General features: G+C 40.2%; 1 protein-coding gene and 1 pseudogene across 1 annotated transcript in view; both read right to left on the minus strand.

Moving 5' to 3' along the window:
* AVEN (apoptosis and caspase activation inhibitor) overlaps nucleotides 1–16,394 on the minus strand; it is a 116,087-nt gene that overhangs the window by 23,210 nt on the left and 76,483 nt on the right. The gene's annotated exons all lie outside the window — the stretch shown is intronic.
* LOC102768894 lies at nucleotides 4,423–4,708 on the minus strand (annotated as a pseudogene).

A 16,394-nucleotide genomic window follows, 5' to 3' on the forward strand; every position in this document is an offset into this window, starting at 1 on the left:
AGATACCAAATCAGATCCTCAAAGAAAGAGGAAATTTTCAAAGAAAGAGGAAAAAGAGAGGAAAAAAGTGAAGTGAGCCAGTGGAACAAAATTGGGGATTTTATTTTAGGGATATTTGTTTTGATAAGTCAAGTATCTGAGTTTGAAACTTGGCCCCACTATTTGGTAACTGTGTGTCTTAAAGAAAGTTGCTTGAACTTTCTGTCAAATGGGAATAGTAAGAATAGAACCTAGCCTTGAGGGATTATGAGGATTAAATGAGCTATGCACATACAATCGTTTTAACACAGTCACTGACGGGTAGCAAATGTTTAGTAATATTTAGTTGTTGTTAACATAATCACCAAACAGTACGTAGAAATTATGATGCTGCTCCATCCTGAGATGTATTATGCCCCCCAAACCAAGTCACACCAAGGCTCTCCCCAAAAAATGTCACTTAATTCGTCTCAGACTCAGATTGAGTTGCCTGTACCAATTTTGTAAGCATATCATAGCAAAGGAAAAGACCTTTTGCCATGGGACCACAGGATTAAATGAAATGCAAAGAGTGATAGCCACATATTGTGATTGACTGTTTGAAAGTTCACATTTGCTTTTTACAATAATAAATTTCTACTGTAATCTTGAATGAGAATGAATAAACAGATTAAGGTTAGAAACTCTACCTGAGTAACTCATTGCCTTCAAAGACCAAACATCAACTATTAGTCTAAATTATGAGGACCATAGAAAGAACTGCCATTGTTGTAAGGCATTCAAAGTACTTTTCAGAACTTGATGTTTTAAAAAATCCCATTATAAATTGCTCTTCTATCATACTAAAAAAAAGAAAAACATATAAATACTAAATATTAAATTTCTTTTACTTAGAAATAATTCTACACCAAATAACAGTATATAATTTATCATCACAAAAAATTATTATGGAGTAAGAGGGAAAACACAATCTCAAAATTCACACCCATCAATGTATCAGATGTTCCAATGACCAAATCAACCTCATGTTCACCTTGGTCAGCTGCATAACTCATTAATATCAATAAAAGCAAATTTACCTCACAACTATATATTGTTAATGGTATTTAATCATTTGGCTCAGGTTTGCTGGGGCTGGGTGGGGGGGAATCAAATCTGAATTTGGTAGCCAAATCTAAATTTAGTTTACTTCTTATTTAGATAATACTTAATTGATTTAATACATAGGAAAACTAAAATATCTTCTGAAACAACATATCTAACCTTCCTTTAATAAGAAAGCATTTTTTAAAGCAGAGAATAATTTTTATAATATCTCAGACATTTCTAACTACCTCTTCTCTAGCTATAATATCAAGCATATAACACCAGCCAGATATCTACCTGAAATACTAGAGAAATTCAGGAGGAGGTTGATTACAGATAAATGAAAAAAAAGTCAATAACTTTTCCACATACTATCAATAAATAGACAATGGTTGGGGTGGGGCAAAGAACCCCTTCATGGCAGCAACAAAAACTTAAGAAATGTTACAACCTATATGAAGAAAACTGTAAAACTATAAAGATTCTTGTTTATTCATTTAACAAAATTCACTAAGATAAGACTGTGATTAGCGCTGAAAGTATAGAATTATATAGGCATCACTTCTTGGCCTTTTGGCCAAGATCAAGTGTAAAATTATATAGACCACTGTTGCCCTCAATGAGTTCACAGTTACATAAGTAAGCAATTGCAGAACATATAATGGCAGACAAAATGTCTTATGGGAGCACTGTGTGTATGTGTGTGGCAAGGGGCCATGGTGGGGGACACTTAATTCAGGTTATAGTACATCAGAGCCACAAGTATAACTACACGTATAGAAAATCAGACGTACAATCTGACTGGGAAGGGTGAGGAGTGAGAACATGGCACAAAGTCTGGCTGTGAAAATGATGTGCAAAGAGATATGCTCTCCATCAATGGGGCAGGGGCATGGCAAGGTAGCTACAAACCCAGTGTTGTGAAATGCCAAACTTACAGAACCAATTTGCCTCAAAGTGTCAGCCCGAGGCCCCTTCCCTGTAGGCCACACTGATCTTACTCTGGTGGCAGTGATGGGTCACTGATACACTAGTAGTGCCTAGGCTTTTGTTCCCTGATGCTGCGAAGTTTTTCTACTTCCTTGAGACTGAGGTACACAGTTATCTGATCTTTGGGCGGGATCCTTACCACTTTGCTCCACACAAAGCCCAGATCATTTCTGCATTTTGAAGTTTTTCTACTTCCTTGAGACTGAGGCACACAGTTATCTGATCTTTGGGCAAGATCCTTGCCACTGCTCCACACAAAGCCCAGATCATTTCTGCATTTCAAATACACCTTGACTAAAGCAATCATCTCGAGTTTTTTTAAACTGTCAGAGCCCATTCTTTTCATCATCACATACTCCTGGGACTAGTGCAGCTTCTGGCACACAGTAGGCAGTTAGTAAATGTGCATTTATTGTATGAATAATACTTAAACCTATGCATGCAAGAATCAATAAGCAAATGAGTGATGCACAAATCAAAGAATAAATCAGCAAACGAATATAAGTGATCTGTGTGACATAAAGGGGGTATGGGATAAAGAAATAAGAAAAATGTTAAATGTTATTTTCAAAATACAGAATTATATTTGTAATCAGAACTGTGTACAAATTAAAGAATAAAGCAGCAAATGAATATAAGTGATCTGTGTGACATAAAGGGGGAATGGAAGAAAGAAATAAGAAAAATATTAAGTGTTATTTTCATGAAGCTTGCTAAAAGTATACAACAGAAACATAAAATACAGAATTATATTTGTAATCAGAACTGTCTGGTAAACCAAGGACCTCAATAAGAACACGTGGGAAGGGGAAGATAAATGATCTTGAATTGCTTTCAAAACTGAAGAATTATTAAAAGAAACTAAGGATGGACCTTAAAATTACAATATTCTAACAATTACTTCCATTCACGGCAAATGGACGGCACAAATTTATGAACCAATGAGCTATGAACATGATCAGTGAAAAGGGAAAAAGTCCTATAGCCAACTGATTTTTGACAAGGGCACCAAGAACACACAATGGAGAAAGAATAGTCTTCTCAATAAATGATGTTGGTGACACTGGATAGCCACAGCAGAAGAGTGAAACTGCACCCCTATCTTACACCACTTCACAAAATTAACTTGAAATGGATGGAGATTTAAGCACTGGATAGCCACAAGCAGAAGAGTGAAATTGCACCCCTATCTTACACCACTCACAAAATTAACTTGAAATGGATGGAGATTTAAATGTAACACCACAAACCATAAAGCTCATAAAAGAAAACATAGGAAAAAAAACTCTTTGACATTGGTCTTGGCAATAACTTCTTGTATAAAATATCAAAAGCATGGGCAATAAAAACTAAATTAAACAAGTGGGACTACTTAAACTAAAGAGCTTCTGCAGAACAAAGGAAATCACCAATAAATTGAAAAGTCAACCTACAAAACTGGAAGAAGTTTTGTAAACCATATCTGATAAGGGGTTAATATTCAAAATATATGACGAACCCATACAAATCAATAGCAAATAATTCCATTAATAATGGTCAAAGAACCCGAATAGACATTTTCCCAAAAAAGACATACAAATGGCCAATGGATACATGAAAAAGTGCTCATCGTCATCAATCATCAGGGAAGTGGCCAATCAAAACCACAAAGAAACCACCTCACACCTATAGGATGGCTATTATCAAAAGGCAAGAGATAAATATGCTGGTGAGGACAAGGAAAAAAGGCAACCCGTATGCACTGTTGGTGGGAATATAAATTGGTGCTGCCATTATGGAAAACAGTATGGCAGTTCCTCAAAAAATTAAATATAGAACTACCATATGACCCAGGGGTTCCACTTTTGGGTATATATCCAAAGGAAATGAAATCAGAATCTGAAAAGATACCTGCAATCCCATGATTTATTGTAGCTTTATTCACAATAGCCAAAGTATGGAAACAACCTAAACATCCTTAAATGGATAAAGAAAATGTGATACACACACACACACACACACGGGTTGGCAAAAGTAGGTTTAAATTTTTGTATTATTAATTACTATGTTATTGATTTGTATTATAGTTGTAAACCTACTTTTGCCAATCCCTTGTATATATGTATGTATGTGTGTATAACATACACACACACACACACACACACACACACACACACACACTGGACTATTAAAAAAAAAGGAAACCCTGTAATTTGAAGCTGGAGGGCATTTTGCCAAGTGAAATAAGCCACACAGAGAAAAAGACAAATGCTGCATGCTCTCACTTATCTGTGGAATCTAAAATAAGAAATACATAAAAGTAGAGAATAGAATGGTGGTTGCCAGCGGCTGGGAAATGGGGAGATGTAGGTCAAAGGACAGAAACTTTCAGTTAGAATAAGTTCTAAGAATCTCATGTACAGCATGGTAACTACAGTTAATACTGTGCTGTACTGTATGCTTGAAAGTTGCTGAGTAAGATGCAATTTTGGTTCCTTGAGTTCTTGTGACTAGTGTTTTTCTATCTTTCATATAGAACAGAGCTGGTGCTTTCACATCACAACAATCTTTATTAGAAAATGGATCAACCACTTTCTTCTTGGCTCCCTTGTTGCCGCCTTTCGTAAGGCGCTTTTTCTTGCCCACCGCCATGGTGCTGCTCAGAGAGCCAAAAGGGCCCTTACAATATTTCTTACACTGATACACTATTGTCAAATCATATTGATAATTCCCTGGTGTTGGTCACCACACTCTCTTAACTGAATTATTGTGATAGTGTCCTAATTGGTGTACCTTCCTTTAATATTATTGTCTCAGGTCCCCAGTAAATCCAGTAGGTAAGCAGAACAATCCCTTCTCTATATTACATTCAAATGCAAATTTGATCCTGTCACCCCATATTTTAAACCTCTCATCAATTACCCTTCACTGATTTTTCCCCATATATTTTTATTGATTTCACAGAAGAGAGATGGAAAGATAGGAATATCAATGAGAATCATTGATCGGCTGTCTCCTGTGTGCCCCCTACTGGGCATCAAGCCTGGAAACGCCAAACTCAGGCATGTGCTCCGACCAGGAATCGAACCATGACCTCATAGGTCGAAGCTCAAACACAGCGCTTCACCGATTTTAGATAAAGTTTAACATTTATTTCCAGCTAAGATGAAGCATGAAGACCCAACTTATCTTCCCAACTGAAACAACAGAAAAATCTAAGGGAAATTAGGCACAGTCCAGCAGACTCCCCACGAAGAGAAGATGGAACTAAGAATCCCAGGAATCAAAGTAAATAGAGTCAAGAGAGAATTCCAGAAAAGGGGCAACTTCAAAGAGAGGGAACTATGGCAGTCAGAGAGGGTCCCCTAAAGAATTCAGCAGACTCTGATCACTGCAAAAGTGTGAGGAACTACCCAAGGCCAAGAACCCAAAATGACTATAGGAACCCTTGTGAGTACTCGAAACAGGTCCAGGAATAGCGCTGTTCCTACCAGTCAGACTAGAAAACCTTCTAACTCATGAGGCATCAGAAAGAATATTCAAATGGGTCTTGCTGCAGTAGTTAGAATAATTAACTTGATGCTAAACATTGCTCTGGTCCCACCCAAGGAATCTTAAAAGCAAGACGCCAAAGGATCAAACTGTTTCCAGGTAAAACTTAACTGCATCCTAGAATAAAACTACCTAAGATTTATAGGACTACAAGAGAGTGAAATACCCAAGAAGGTAAAATTCACAATTTTTGACATGCAATCAAAAATTACCTGACATATTAAAATAAGCAGAAAAGGACATTATGGCTTATTAACATAGCTTGCATTCCCCAATACATCTGATCCCTAGCTAATTCTCTGGCCCTCAATTCTCCCCTCAACATTTTATGTTTCATATCTACTGAATTTGTTTTAGTTCTTCAAAAACACCCTGCTCTTTCTTGCTTTCATTGTTAACTATCTCCCCTGTTTGTCCATCCAGTATGGTATACAGGAAAACTGTCAGGGTGGGGGAGAGTCCTGATTTGATGTGCTCAACAACATCCATGGTGTAAATACTCCCACCACAGCCAATTTCAAGCTAGCAATGGTTTAACAATCAGCTTGAAAATTTTCTAAATTTTTAACAATCAATTCTCATGAGCAAGGGCAAGCTTGCATTTGTTTCTCCCATCACCTGCTTGGATTGTAAACACTCATCCTCAGGTCTCAAGTTCAACATCAGTTACTCTGGGAATCCTTCCATGGTCCATGGTCCTTCAAATCTAAGTGAAATGTTTCTACCCTGTGCTCCCATTAATACACTGCACTTTTGCCATTAAAGCACTTGTGATATTCTTCATTCTTTTGTTTTATACCTGTCTGACCCATATATCCAAGAAGGTGGGTATTCATTACCGCATCTGCAGAGCATCAGCACGATAGCTAGTACATAACAACACTCAATGAAAATTAGCTGAATGAGCAATAAAAAGAAACATACGGATACATGCAACAACATAGATGCACCTCAAATGCATTATGCAATGTGAAAGAAGTCAAACACAAAAGGCTACATTCTATGAAAATGACAAAACCCGCCAATCAATGGTTGCCAGGGGCGGGGTAGTGAGAGGGAATTGCAATGGGACACATGGAAACTCTTGGGGTTGATGGAAATGTCCTAGCTTGATGTTGCCTAAAAAGGGTAAATGTTACTGCACATAAATTATACCTCAAAGATATGAATTTGTTTTAAAAAATAGCTGAAGTAACCTGTCAATGCTGAGGAGATGATGAGTAAATCACAGCCCAAACTTAATCAATTTTCAGCATTATGTGGGCAGAGCAGCAGTAAAGGTTGGATAAACATACTATATCGGTTTCCTAGAGCTGCCCTAACAAAGTACCACAGACTTAGGAGAGCCCACACAACAGAAATGTATCCTCCTGCAGTTCTGGGGGCTAAAGGTCTGATATTAAGGTGTAGGCCCTGCACCTCAAGAGGCTCTGGTAGAGCATCCCTCTTGTCTCTTCCTAGCTTCTGGTGCTCCTTCCCATGTCGCTGCATCACTCCAATCGCTGCCTCTCGGTCATATGGCCTCTTCCTCCTCTGTCTCTCTCCTCTGTGTCTCTATGTCCAAATCTCCCTCTTTTTTTAAGGACACCTGTCACTGCATTAGAGCCCACCCTAATCTGGCATGACCTCATTTGAACTTCATTATACTGGCAAAAACCTTATTTCCAAATAAGGTCATATTCACAAATACTGAGGGTTAAAGCTTAAACATAATTAGCAGTGAGTAGTTCATCGTTTCTCCCTCAGATAGCTCTGAGATAGCTCTCCTCCCTTTCCCATATTCCCTGGGTCAGGACCAGAAAGAAGGAAAAAGTGGTGAGATGAATGAGTCGGAGTGCTGTCCCCTCTAACTGTAATTCAATCCATAATACACAGAAATAGCTATGAAACAAGGCAAAGATATGGCAACACAAAAAGACATAGAAAGTGCAGTGGTTCAGAAGTTCTAGGGGGCATAAGAGAAGGTTTCATGGTATTTAAAAAACGGTATTTGAAATGGTCCTGGATAGAAGATTTGAAGAAGAGTAGGCCGTGCTAAGGGAAGAAATGCTATCATGTTAGAAAACAGAGACAGACAAGAATGATAAGAGGAAGGAGTCCAATTTGATGAAAGCATTGACTCTAAGAATGATATATTGGAAAGGTAGATGAAAACCAGGTCCCGGTAGCAAGAGGTAAAGTGCCTAAATAAGGAGCCTGCGCTTCATTCCACAGATGGTTTTGGGGGCCACTAAGCGGGCAACAGCAATAAAAATTGATCTTTTCTCATCCCTGCCCAGAAAACACAGCAAAGAGGGTCACATAATAAGACAGGTGACTTTTCAAATGTATATGGACTGTTCACATCACCCAGGTTGCAATTTGTCCCACTAATCCAGCCAACATGTAATATCAGAACTAGAAACAGCTGGGGGAGCCCCACTCTGCTACTGTGTGAAATTCATGTCACTCATCTGCTGAAACAGTTCCCTCTTGAAAATACAACAGTAATTCAAAAGTGTTTATATTTATTTGCTTCAGTAAAACTTTTCTATTGTTAAGTTGCAAGCTACAATACAAAATTTAGTAAGATTTCTAACTTGTAGAGAAACTCTTTTCTTTGGAAATGCCTCTCTCCAAACGAGTGTTCCCAGAGTGCAAACCAACTCATCCTTTTAGGTTATAAAGCTGAAAATCCTCCAACGATAGTATTTGTTTGGTTGTTTTTACAAAAGAAGCCCACAGAATAGAGAATCTAATTGCCAGCAATTCTGCTGAAACTCACGGTGAGAATGCCAAGGCCACAGTGACTGCATGTGTTCTTGTTCTAGCATCTATGCCTGCGCTTAAGAACCTTCTTCCCTCACCCCACACCCTTGGCCTTCTCTCTAAGCCCTTTTCTGGGACCATGCAATTGTAATTGCTCTATGGAAATCAATCCTTGAAACCCTCTGGGATCTAGAAGGTCAACTCTCCCTCAAAGCTGCAATGTGTCTGAATGTTCTCAATGTCTGAGATTATAACTCTAGTGTGGAAAAGTGGACAGTTTCAGAAAAACAATTTTTTAAAAAAATTTAAAAAAGGGAAAATCTGATTGCATAGCCAGATAAGTCAATTAAAATATCATTTTGATATCATCTTTCTCTTCAACTACAACAGGCTACAAGTTTAAATCAGATTCTCTTTCAAATTCCTAATTGTTCAATTTCATAAATGGCAGTATCAGTCAACTAATAATTAGCAGTGAGTAGCTCATCGTTTCTCCCTCAGCCATGCCCCTGAGATAGCTCTCCTCCCTTTCCCATATTCCTCGGGTCAGGGCCAGAAAGAAAGAAGAAGTGGTGAGACGAATGAGTCGGAGTGCTGTCCCTCTAACTGCATTTCAAAAACATATATAAATCATGTAAGGGTAAGCCCTCTGTGCTGACACATTACACAGACTATTAGAGGTACCTGAGGGGCTTGGGCGATTATCAGATTCAACTGCTTCATTTTACAGACTTAAAAAATGAGGCCCAAGGTGGGTGACTGACTGTCCAATGTCAAACAACTAATTAGTGGTAGAGCAGGAATAAGGACCAAGTTCTTCTAGGTGATGGTCCAATGGTCCCTAGCTTTTTCCACCAACCCATAATGAAAGAAAAATTGGTTATGGACTTGGAATGTCTCCTCAATGTGGCATCTGGGCCACCACTGGCCTAGTGTTCCTATATTCCGATATCACTGGGATGTGTCCCTGCTCACCCAACTCCAGTTCTCTGCTGGCACCCACCAAGCACAGACTGAGACTTCAAATGATGGAACTACAGGCTGTCGCTTTCCTCTGTGCTCAGAGGCTACTCTGTCCCCAGGGCAGCCACCCAAGGCCAGCTGGCATGACACTCTCTGGGAATTTTAAGGGGTACCTCAGAGGAAAGCCTGGAGTACCAAGGCCAGTTATTTTGCTTCCAAACTGGATTGTGCTTTTTAGGTGACATGTTTGTTTCTTAAGGGCCATTGTTAATCCCCTGGTTCCATGTTTCTCACACATTGAAAAAAAATATTTGCTCATCAAGAAGAAAGGAAATGTGATCTTGTTTAGGCCAGCATGTTAGAAAAGTCCTCATAATTTGTCAAGTAGTTGCCTGGGAGGCAGATTCCCCTCACCTCCATCCCAACAACCATACACAAGTTAAAATTCAGGAGTTCATAAGAATCAAACAGAGAGCAAAGGCTGTGTCCCTAAAGTCCTCAAATAATAAAACAAGAAATTGCCCCTGCTGCACTGTCCTACGCCACAAGATTGACAATCCCAAATAAACTCAATATGGAGCAAAGACACAAATAAACAAAAATATAACAGTGCTAGAAGAAAACATGGGTAAATCTTACATTTCATAATCTTAGGGGTGAGGAACACCTTTATAAACACAATACAAAACTCATGTAACGCCATAAAATGTGAAGTGTCTGTACAGCCCAAAACTATGAAATCAAGTGACATGTAGGGGAAATATTTGCAACCAACAGATAAAAGACTATTCCTTCATCTATACTTTACAAATCAATTTTTAAAAATATTTGTGGTAAATAAAACATACAAAATATACCACTTTAATCATTTTTATTGTATAGTCCAATAGCATTAAGTACATTCACAGTGTTCTACAATCACCACCACCACCATCCACCTCCAGAACTTTTTCATCTTCACACGCTGGAACTCTGTACCATTAAACAAAACCCTCGCCCCCACCCCAGCCCCTGGCAACCACCACTGTACTTTCCGTCTCCCTGAATTTGACTACTCTAGGAACCTCGCATACATGCAATCGTACAGTATGAGTGTTTATTGTGACTGGCTTATTTCAATTAGCATAATGTCCTCAAGGTTCATCCATGCTGCAGTAAGTGACAGGATTTGCTTCCTTTGTAAAGCTGAATAATAATCTATTGTATGTACTGGTATGTGCCACAGATGGTTTATCCATTCATCCATCAATGAGCATCGCAGTTTCCCCTTCTGGCTACTGTACACAGATCAATGTTTTAAGAAACATCTATCATCCAGTTAATGGACAAAACTATAGAAGGTCTAACTCTTGGCTCATGCAGGAGACTGCTGCTGGGAAAGGCAAAAACCATCAAAGAGGACAGCGGTCACATGGGTCTGAGTGACAAAATGGGGGTTTGAAGCATGACCAGTCTCCCTCAGATTATCTCCCTAATGCCAGGAGCCGGTCCATCCTTGCTGTTTCAAGGGACCTGGTGTATATGGCATACTGCTCTTAATATGTTTGCTCACCTTCTTGGCACTATGTGTTTTAACCAAGGTCACCTCTCTGAGAAAGGTTGTTTCCCCAGGTAGGGATTTTCTCCTGAAGTTAGGGAGGGAATAAACCCCTTAACTAAGTGCCAGGCGGGTAGTTAATCACTTTAACTACGAACAATCACACTTAAGCTACATAATCTTTACTCCCTGGAATGGAGATAGGAAATGCCCTAACCTTTGGAATAGAGATTGATAGGATTGAATCAACTGGTATAAATACAGATGTAACAAGACAACAAGAGACAGAACTTAGAAGACAGAACCTAGAGACAGAACCTAGACACAGAACCTACACAGAACCTAGAGACAGAACATGGCAAAAGATCCTAGACAGAACCTGGCAACAGAACCCGGCTGAAGAACCTAGCGAGAGAACATGGCAAAAGAACCTGGATAGAACCTAGACAGAACCTGGCTGAAGAACCCAGCTACAGAACCTGGCAACCGAACCTGGCTGGAGAACCTGGACAGAATCTGGCTGGAGAAACTAGCAAGGGAACATGGCTACAGAACCTGGCTGGAGAACCTGGCTGGAGAACCTAGCAAGAGAACATGGACACAGAACCTGGCTGGAGATCCTGGCTAGAGAACCAGGCTAGGCTGCTGATCAACTGAACACTGTCTCTGTGTCATTCCTTCTTTGCCAACTCCGTCCACACCTTTGGGAACCCCTAGACCTGCTGGGGTTGGACCCCAGTACCCTAATTACTAGGTACTGTTTGGGTGCTTGAGCTTGTTAGTGATCAGTTTACAAAGTTACTGAGTCTCTGAGGGGCCATCTCTGACCCCTATTTTTCCCTTAAGCCCTGTTCTTTCACTGTGCGATTCTGCAGAAACCCAGGTTTCTCGGGAAGGTGTGGAGCAGAAACATCTTTCCTTCCACACCCAGAACAAAGGTGATGTTTTGTGCCTACTACCTTGGAGAGAGGCAGAAGCTCAGAGAACAAAGCAAAGTAAAACATGCAGGGGGAAAAGAAACTTAAGGGCTCCCATGTGAATACACTATTTGCCCATTTGCTATGATAGTGATTTTATGCTATACTGACGCACTAACAGTAATGTGCATAAATACTGATACGTTACTAGTTCAAGGTTTGAATAAGAAAGCAGGACTCTCTTCTTTCTGTTAACAATAATGTTTGCTGTAAGACACAAAATCATGTAGACAAAGAGAAGAATTTCTTAATTGTAGGCACTGTCAGCACACCGTCCTTGGAATTAGCAGTTTAGTTTCGGAAGTAAAAAAAATTGATTAGATGCTAAGAGTGTCTGCTATATTTCTATCCCCCATCAATCCACCAGTGAAAAAATGTTTATGTATTTCATTTTTCAAATGTTTAAAATCAAAAGAACTTTGGAAAGACTAAAATTACTAAATCCACCAGGTATTAAAACTATAAACACCATAACTTTGCATTTATCAGGACTCTCTTTAAGCATTAAAACATTTGCTTAGTAAGCAAGGTACTGCCTATCAAAATGAGTCTGTTGTGGGGGTCCCCTTGGCACCTATAGATGGCACACACTCCTTCCCTTCCTCCGAGACTCATCCACAGGAGCTAGAAGAAGCACTGAAAACAGACAACGCGGCAGCAGTGAGGTAGCCGGGAACTTTGTCCCACAATTATTAAAGTATCTACTTAGAAATCACCAGCGGGAAAGAACAAAGAGAAATGAAAACAATACAAAGCCAACACATTTACTCCAGACACAATACCTGCCAGGCTCTGTCCTGCTGCTGGAAGAACACTGGCCACAGAGGCAAAAAGTGGACAAAGTAATTGCAACCAGATGCTAGTTCTAGCGGTATTCGTGCGCATTCACTTAACCCCGGGCTAAGCGATGTTGGGCACAGGCTTCCCCTCTCACAGAGCACTCAGGGAATTTCTGCTCTAGGATCTAGAAAGTGACAGGGAGAGAGACTGCAGCTCATAAAATGCCCAACTCACCCGAGGGAGCCTTGCTCATTATGCCAGGATTTCTGTCTAACAGGACATGCTGGTGAGGCTGGAACAACAGGAACATTTGCGGCTGGACCAAGGCATTTACTCCTGCAGGGACAGACCTGCCAGGGAATGGGCGTTTTCTGAGGTCTGGCCGGTAGACACAAGGTAGCTCTACCTGTCACTTCAACTCTCCATCTGCCCACTTCTGGACAGACACCAAGATCACAGATATTTCCCTTTGCAAGAAAAGCAACTTTAAACCAATGAATTGCTGTGACTCAACTTTGAATTAGAAGGGAGAATCTAGTGAGAACAGTTCCAAGAACTAAAGTGCACTGAATCCAACTCATTAAAATCTTCTCTCAAAAATATTTATAGATATGAAATAAATGTTTCCTATTCTTCTTGGGACAAACTCCGGCATCTCCACTTTTCCTCACCAGGCCCAGGATCAAAACCACCTCTATGCCGATGCCACACTGGTCAACCCAACTCCATGTTACAGCTTGTTCCCCAGACCAGGCAGTACCCCTGCCTCTTAGCAAAGGAAGAGAATCCACAGCAAGCACAACAAAATCAACAGCACCCTCCCCCCCGCGTCGGCTGCTTTCATCTATGCATTAATTTCTTCCCTTTTCTCTTTAATGAGTTGCATTTAAAGGATAAAATATTTTACATAGCCTTTCACACGGCACTAGACACTTTTCATTAAAAGTGACTTTTAGAAATAATGCAATCTCTGGAAAAAGAGGTACACATTTTATTTAGTACAGCAAGCCAAGTGGGAGAAGAACTCTTTGTTAAAAGCATAAATTACATTTGAAATCTAAGGGCAAGGGTTTATAAAATAATTTCTGAGCCATAAGCTGAGACCACTGAAGAGCTACACACAATGGTTAATAATACAGAGCTCTGAAAATAAAAGCATATAGTATGTAAACACTGACAAGTCACTGTGTATTCATCCAATTGGCAATATGAAAAGATGGAAATCTAATTTGTTAAAAATTACACACACCATTGCAATAACAATTACGAATCATCAGTAAACTTCACGTTATTTACAGGCTGATAGTTAGCAGCTGACTTTGTTTCTTCTGAGTTACACATGGAGAGAGAGAGAGGGAGGGAGGGCGGGAGGGAGGAAGCGAAATGCAAGTCTATTCGCTGTTTTTATGCTGGACTTTCCAATAACTGAATTTGATGAGGGGAAAGGGAAGATACATTAGCCTTCAGGAAAGATGTGTGTCACCTACAGACTTCTTGCATATGTAAATTACCTGTGGATCTTCGGAACAGGCATCAGGTAACAGAAGTCAAAGAGACTTGTGTTTAAAGCTCAGCTCCACAACTCATTAGCTCTGTAACCTTAGGAAAGTTATTTAATCTGCTAACTTTCTCATATGTAAAATAAGAATTAATACTATCTACTGCATAGATCTATTGTCAAGTTTAAGTGAAAGAACACATGTCTATATTTTAGAAGAACCATATAAATGCCAGTGCTCCCTACATACTCTCTCTGTTTTACAAAGATAATACATAGTTGGAAGGCATTCTACATCATATGGTAGTTTTTGCTTAATATATAGAAGTATCATTTATGGAATAGTAGTCATTAAAATTAGGTGTATGAGAAGTTTTTAATAAAATTGAGAGATGTAAAATATTCATTAAAAAGTTACTTAAATATGGGCATCTAAATGAGATTTATCATAAAATTATTTCCTATAATGTTAAGGACAATTCTTGGTATAAGAGAAAAGTACATTATAAAACATCACCAAGTCCAGATTTCCACCAACATGTAACCTAATCCCTCTCAAACAGGGCGCTTTAGTTGAAGTTCTGCCCATTTGAAATGCTTAGCTGCTCTAATCTCAGCTCTCCCATGGTCTCTAGGAAGGGATAAGTCTGTCTTTCACTGGGAATTGAACAAATCAATCATCACAACCAGACTGGTGACATATGGCACTCATGTGCACTACACTCCCACGGATGGCAAAGGGGGAAACTGAGTTTCTCTAGGCCAGTGACTAAAATCCATATTTGGTGAGAACTTTCTAATATCCATTAGTGAAAATCAAACACTTATTTATAGACTAGAGGCCCAATGCACGAATACTCGTGCAAGAATGGGCCTTCCTTCCCTTGGCTGCTGGCACCGCCTTTGCTCCGGCCCAGAGCCGCCTTTCTGCCTTCCCACACTACCCAGAGTCCCAGAGCAGCTGGGGCGGTGTGGAACGCTTGTGTCCTGCCCTGCCCCAGCCACTTGGCGCCTGCGTATGCAAAATAACCCACCATCTTTGTTGGGTTAATTTGCATGCTCACTCCTGATTGGCTAGTGGGCATCATGAAGATATGGTCAATTTGCATCTTTCTCTTTTATTAGTGTAGATAAGGATACATTGTTTAAAGATTCTCATGTAAAAGACATAATAGGAAAGAAGATAAAAAGAGACTTTAACAAACACAGTGTTACCAGAAAGGGGCCAGCCGTTGGTGTGTGGGTTCTTAACTTCCTGCAGGAAAGATTTCACAATATGACTCCAGGTGATTTTGAGAGTACATTTATTAAAGCTGGGGACAGTGAGACAAGGAAGGGCTTAGAATAGAACAGTGGTTCTCAACCTTCTGGCCCTTTAAATACAGTTCCTCATGTTGTGACCCAACCATAAAATTATTTTCGTTGCTACTTCATAATTTAATGTTGCTACTGTTATGAATCATAATGTAAATATCTGATATGCAGGATGGTCTTAGGTGACCCCTGTGAAAGGGTCGTTCGACCGCCAAAGGGGTCGCAACCCATAGGTTGAGAACGGCTGGAATAGAAGAAGCAACAGAAGAGAGACAAGGTGGGGCTGCTTTGCCTCTCTAGAGACATTATGGGAAAGAAGTGAGCCAAACTGGGGCTGCTGTTAACTCACTGGAGAGTCAGAGAAAAGAGGGCCTGGGTCCGGTTCAGGGGGTTAGCCTGGGACAAGTTGCTGCTGCCCATTGCTCCCCTGTGTGCAAGTCTCGTGAGGACACAGAATTTAGGAGACGAACACCTATGGGGGAAGAAGGGTGGGAAGGGAAAGGCACAGGTGTGCTCCCAAGAGGGAGAGCAATGCAGGGCCCTTTGTTTTGAGGGTTTCTAAAGGCTGGGAGTTCAGGGGTGGTCTTAGAGGAAATCTCAATAGAATATTCACCAGCTTTCCCAGGTGTGCCCTTTCAGTGTTGTGGTTCCCATTGATTGGTCAGCACCAGGGTCATTAGTCACTGCAGCTGTTTCTGGCATCACCTGCCTGGCTTTGCTGCTTTTCTGGGCCTGGAGCTGAAATACAACTGATGCTAACGGATGTTATCTCTAGAGAGTGCCGGGAGCCGGTCCATCCTTGCTGCTTGACACAGTCGCTGCAGGAAAGAAACATCTGCACAGCATATGTTTCAAGGGACCTGGTGTATATGGCATACTGTTCTTAATATGTTTGCTCATCTTCTTGGCCCTTTGTGTTTTAAACAGGACCACCTCCGCGAGAAAGGTTGTTTCCCCAGGTGAGGATTTTTAGCAGTAAAACCCCTTAACT

This window comes from Myotis davidii, unplaced genomic scaffold (genome assembly GCF_000327345.1).
Source record: "Myotis davidii unplaced genomic scaffold, ASM32734v1 scaffold46, whole genome shotgun sequence".
In the NCBI taxonomy this organism is placed as follows: Eukaryota; Metazoa; Chordata; class Mammalia; order Chiroptera; family Vespertilionidae; genus Myotis; species Myotis davidii.